Consider the following 6,806-nt stretch of genomic DNA (forward strand, 5'->3'; position numbering starts at 1 on the left):
CACTCTGACGCCGTAGGATATGATCTCATTCCAATACAAACAAACATCTTCCTTCTCTATACACTGAGCATTCTTTATCAACAACAGCTCAAGACATCCTATTAGTTTCACACATCTACGAAGCACCATATAACCTTTGTCAAAATTTTGCTTCACTCGCGCCATCCTCGGCTCAATTTCTGCAACCAGAACTGATCCGCTAGCATACCTCGAAACGGAACCAACATAGCACATAACCGTGCGATCAGCTAATCAACAGCAACCTCCCCAACTTGGCTCGAAGCCATATATCAGGATACACTCAATAACCCATAATACTTTTACTCTAATGATGCCACAATATCATAGTGAGATTAAACTCAAATCATCTACTAGTTTGTGAAAACACAGATCATCTAGTACTGAAATCCTCTGCAAACCTCGCATTCATCCCCACATCAGCTGAGTCCACTCTCTTAAGCGACCCAAATTTTCAAATTACAACACGTACATTTCAATTACACATGAGATCTTCTAACGTACACATAAGGATCATACCACTTAAGAACACTCCGCAGGAGATGACCCACCTGCTTCGCCTCAATTCAGTATTTCAACATACCTTCCACCATCATATACGTTACACAGTCATTGAGTCTTCCTGAGTCTGAACTCATACCGCCACATATAATGCACTTCACTTTCAGACTAAGAGACACGAAAATATTCTTCACGCGCCCATAATTCGGGCTACACATCAAGTCACAATAGGAATCGAACACTTAATAGTTCATTTATTATCCAGCAGACTACTTCGTCACTACCAAGTCATATAGATACATCCCGCAGTACTAACATACTCATCACATGGATATCCAACCGCCATTCCAGCTAATAAGGACAATACCGAACATACAACTTCAAAACACTTGCTCACACAATTAGCACCTCGGTGCTCAAGCCATAGGCAAGGATCTGGCCCCAAGTCCTCCAGACTGGCCCAACATACTCACGAAGATCACATCTCGCCCCTCGATCGGGGAATCACAAACCATCAAGGCATATATAATACTGAGCACTCATGTGCGCATACAGACGTGTGGAAGGAATTTCAAGAGTTATCTAAAGCTGAATCAAGTACGCACGACAAGAATTCCAAGAAAGGGAAGTTTTTCTAAAGGTTCTACAGCCTCCCGAGGAGAAATACAGGCGTCCCCGTACCGCTCCGCGAGACTCTACTAAACCAGCTCATGACTCGCGAGACCTAGTAACCTAGGCTTTGATACCAACTTGTCACGACCCGAAACCCGCACTAGTCGTAATGGCGCCTCTCGTGAAGACAAGGCCAGCCAACAGAACAATAACGCTTCTCTCAAAATTATTAAACATAAATGAATAGATAAATACAACTTAATGACAATAATAATCGATATTTACAACCCAACACAGCCCGATCGGGGTGTCACAAGTCACGAGCATCTAGAGAAGTCTGAACACGACTACAGGGCCAATAATACACAGAATAAAATTTAGAATCAAAAGACGAAGTCCGGTGCTGCGTATGCCGGCGGTCACCTTGCTCAGCTATGATAACAAATCCTCAATCAGCTCTAACACGCTACCGGGTAACAAATACCTGCAACTGCACGCGAGGTGCAGGGAGTAAAGTGAGTACTCCAACTGAGTGAGCAATAAAAGTAAATAATAACTGAGCAGCAAGAAATCACGTAAGGCACTCCATCATGCTATATAGAACAGTGCAACCCTTTGAGAAAATAGTAAAACCGTGAAATCCTTTAGAAAATATCTGGCTCAGTTAAAACCTCTTTTGAAAATATCTTCCCCAACAGTTAAGCAAATGAATGCGAAACAGATAGTGCAAGTCAGCACTTAAGTCAGCCCCTCGGGCACAACACTCCATTAACAAATAACACCAGGGTATCAGGTGAACAGTGCAAGAAGTAGCATGGGTGCCAATGGAATGAGAGTGCTGAATGTCATGACACGTAATACAACCAGGAACCAATGCATGAGTGCAATGCAATGCATATGACTGTTGCGGCGTGCAACCCGATCCATCTATATTTAACGTCGACGGCGCTCACTGGGAGTGTGTACAGACTCCGGAGGGGCTCCTACAGCCCAAGCGCAATAATAAAGCCATCTCGTGGCATCAACCATGCCCTCGGCCTCAATATCAATACAGTACCGCTGCGGCGCGCAGCCCGAGCCAACCATACATCCAGAAATCACTATAACACTGCTGCGGTGCGCAGCCCGATCCATGTTCGGTCCAGAAATGCACATAAGCCACTTGGGAAATATTAAAATAATAGTTCTCAGCTCAAAACGTCAATAAAATGTTGTTTAAGTTTTCAAATCTTAGAAAAAAAATGGCTGAGATTGCAGAACAGTATTAAAACCCTGGACCGAGATCAAATAATATGCAAGTAATGCGAAAACAGTGATATCAATCCCTGAAGGATTCACATAGTTGGCACGAAGCCCAATCATGGTAATCAGCCCAAATTACGATGATAACAAGTAGTTTCAGTCAAATATGCGGTAAGAATCAACAACCGGGAAGGACCAAGTCACAATCCCCAATGGTGCGCTACCCCACGCTCACATCCGGTGTGCAAGTCACCTCAATACAGCACTATGACGTGCAAATTTGGGGTTTCAAACCCTCAGGGTATAATTTACAAGTATTACTCATCTCGAACCGGTGAAATCTCTAGCTCGCGACGCCTTTGCCCCTCAAACCGGCCTCCACGCGCGTCGAATCTATCCAAAATCAGAGCGAATACATCACAATATGCTAAGGGAACAATACCCAATCGAAAACAATCGAAAAATAGCAAAATCTCGAAACTAGCAAAACCCGAGCCCCGGGCCCACTTCTCGAAAAATTACAAAACTCACATCAATGGATTCCTCATCTTGACACGAGTCTATACATATCAAATTTACCAAAATCCGAACTCAAATGCTCCCTCAAATCCCAAATTTAAATCTTAAAATCCCAAGCCCTAGTTCATCAATTTTCTTAGGCTTAATTCCATGAATTTCTAGGTTAATTTCACATAATAATCATGTTTTTAACTCAAAAATCTTACCTCCAATAAACTCAAGTCGAAACCCTCTTCAATTGCTCCCAAAAAGCTCTCTAGATGCTCAACAATGGTGGAAAAATATTCCAAGCTCGCGGATGAAAATGATATTTTAAAACCCTTCTGCCCAGGCCATTTTTCGCTTCTGCGGTCCCGTTTACGCTTATGCGGGACCGCTTCTGCGGCCTTCTCTCCGCTTATGCGGATCCTCTTAAAAATCCAAAAACTGCTTCTGCAGTAAACATTTCGCTTATGCGGACCCGCCTATGCGGATAATTTTCCGCTTCTACGGAAAATGCTCGACCTTAGCCCTATCGCACCTGCGACGTCTGCCCCGCTTCTGCACAACCGCATCTGCGGTTTTCTTTCCGCAGATGCGGAAATACCTACTGCTACCAAAAACCTGCAATTCCAAACTTCAAATTTCATTCCAATAGCCATCCGAAATCACCCCGAGGCCCTCGGGACCTCAACCAAAAGTGCCAACGCATCCTAAAACATCATACGAACTTGTTCCAATCATCAAAACACATCAACTAATACCAAAATCATCAAATTACATCGAATTCAAGCCTAAGTTCTTCAAAAACTTCCAAAATTCGCATTCGATCAAAAACCCGACCAAAACACCTCCGAATGATCTGAAATTTTGCACACACATCCAAAATCATCTAACGAAGCTACTGAAACTCTCGGAATTCCATTCCGACCCTCGGATCAAAATCTCACCCATCAACCGGAACTCGCCAAAATACTAACTTCGCCAATTCAAGCGTAATTCCACACCGGACTTCCAAAATAAATTCCGATCACGCTCCTAAGTCACAAATCATCCCCCGAAGCTAACCGAAAATCACATCTGAGCCCTCTAACTCAATAGTCAACATCCGGTTGACTTTTTCCAAAACAAACTTTCCTTGAAGAGACTAAGTGTCCCATTTCCATCCAGAATCAATCCAAATCAACTCATTCACACAAGACTCGTATAATAACACATAAGGAAACCGAAAATGGGGAAAACGAGGCAGTAACTCACGTGATGACGGGTCGGGTCGTCACAGAAGCTAATGAACACTCATTTCAACAATATGAGTGGTCTTAAATTCAAGTTTTTTTGGAAGTTCGTTCAATAAGAAAATCAGGACCGAAAAGAATTAAAGAAAAATGGAGGCTGTTTCTTTTGGTTTTGGTTTCCGGATGGAGTAAAGGTGAAACGGGCTTTTGATCGTGGGATTTGCCGTTCGAGGTTGCCGGAGGTCGTTGTCCGAGGTCCCTGTTCAGTCGTTCGTCCATGATTTTCGGTCCTAGATATTTTCATATTCAAAGAGCTTAGCTTTTGAGGTCCATTTCTTACCTTGAATTTTAAAAAATTTCTCTGTGTTCTGGTTTCTTTGATAACTATGGCAGCCATATGATGGTTTATGCCTAGTTTGATTTGTTGTGCCTAGTTTGAATTCGATGTTTTAATTGGAATGGGAATGAATTAGTTAGCTGATTTTGATTTGGATATTATGGAAATCTACGGGTGCTTTGATTTGGTATTCTTATACATTCTCACAGTATGCTCAATTTGGAATTAAGTGGTAGTTATCGTGAATATGAAGTGATCCAATAGTGAAAAATTGTTGCTTGATTTGAAACGTAGTAATTCAGCTGGTAAACCAGCTGACCCTGTGTGTCAGTAGTTATAATGCAGCTTATTCTACTCTATGATTCCTTAGCGTGGTCACGATACGTAAATCTCAATACGGGTGTGCATTTCATGTGATCCGACATCAATTTCCAATAATGTCAAATAAAATAAACATGTCGTGAACTGCGGGTGCATTTCATGTAGCGTGGTTTACGATGTGTCTTCAAAATAATCATGAATTTTCCTAAAAACATTAAAAGCGGTTAAAAGGAATAAAAATGCACATAGGTTTTAAATATGCAATGATAATAGGTGAATTAGACTATAATTGAAACCTAAAGAACTACATTTTTGTATAGCTTTGTGGTAAAAAGTGATAACCAAATGCTCTGATTAGTGCTTTTCATGCTTTGCAGGCTATATCCAATGAAAGAAGTCGATGGAGCACGTTTGGGATCAATTACGAAGAAAAGGAGGCCAATCAAACAATGCCCACGAAGTGCACCAAGCGAAGAGACAAAACCAGAGCGGAACTTGGCCGGTCGCGGTCAGACCGTAACCGCGGTAGGACCGCGGTAGAACATTATTAAAGATTCAGAGGACCTCTTTGGCCGCGGTCCTGGCGTAACCGTAGTGGGATCGCGGCAGAACGCGGAAAATCCAGGGACTAAAGTGTCAAGTTGGGAAAACTTGGTGTAAAATCCTTATAAGAAGTAGGAATTCGGCCACATTAGGGCAGATTTGTTTTGGAGATTACTTTTGCAAGAAACACAAGTGTGAGAGATCACCCAAAAACATCATAGTTCTTTATTTCTTCTTTTTCTTGCACTTTTCCATGATGAATATTTTCGTGGTTTATCTTTACGTTGTTATGAGTAGCTAAATACTTTAGTCTAAGGTTTTGATGGAACCTATTGAAGGATGAACTTCTTGATTATGTTAATATAGTTTGCCAGTTAATCTCTATTTGTTCAACTACGTGTTTATTGTAGTTAATTGACAGGATCCTCAGTTAGGTGTGCCTATTTGATGTGCATAACTCGGGCGAAAGTGCATATTTATGTAATTGTTGAACAACACCACTCCCAAAGTATAAGAGGGATCTATAACTGTGGGTTTAAAGGCGGGATTAGGGATAACGAAGCCTTGGGTGTAATCTAAAGTGAGCTGTAATAAACAAAGTCAGCTAGCGTATCTCGGGAGAGTGTGTCTAGTAAATTATTGCGATTACTCGGGAGAGATTTACGGTAAAAAGAGTGCTCATGATTGATAGAGATGTTTTGGTGAATCTATATGAAACATAACCGGAAGGGATTCCATCAATAGGGGAAATCACTACCTTAGAACCTTCTCATTATTGTTTACAACCCAAGCATATTTAGTTTACAGCTGTTTATTTACTTTCAATCGTAGTTAGTAGAAATACCATCAACTATTGTTACAACGTTTGGGGAAGTTGATTATAAAGAATTTAGTGATTTCAACAAAGGTAATTGATAGGTTAATTCTCTGTGGGATTCGACTTCGGATTGTAAACCGGATTATATTTGCAACGACCGCATTGTCCTTTTTATAAGGCATAGTTGGGCGTGATCAAATTTTGGCGTCGTTGCCGGGGAATTAACGGTGTTATCAATTACAATTGAAAGAAGTACAAAAATTCTTTGTGTAGTCAGTTTTCTCTATACATAATTTTTACATTGAAATTTTAACGTTTGTTGACTTGGTTGCACGGGTGCATGCCTAGAAACTCATCGAGATCTGGTGAAGTATTAGAAGCATTATCAGATCCCGAGAAATTTTTCAGGGCTTTGAATCGGGCCAACCGACAAAACAAACAGCAACCAACAACTGCACAATTCGAAACAATCATGGGAGATAACCAGGAAAACCCAGCAGTACCAATAGCGCCAGCGCCAGAGGCTGCTCTCTATGACTGGGCACAACCCACAGCTGAGAATCTATCCACAGCGATAGTAGTCCCGCAGATACAGGCTGAGTCATTCCAAATCACAAATAACATGCTGCACTTGTTGCAGAATAAGGGACTATTTTCGGGGTCACAAGTTGAAGATCCTCAG

This window comes from Nicotiana attenuata, unplaced genomic scaffold (assembly GCF_001879085.1).
Source record: "Nicotiana attenuata strain UT unplaced genomic scaffold, NIATTr2, whole genome shotgun sequence".
Classification (NCBI taxonomy): domain Eukaryota; kingdom Viridiplantae; phylum Streptophyta; class Magnoliopsida; order Solanales; family Solanaceae; genus Nicotiana; species Nicotiana attenuata.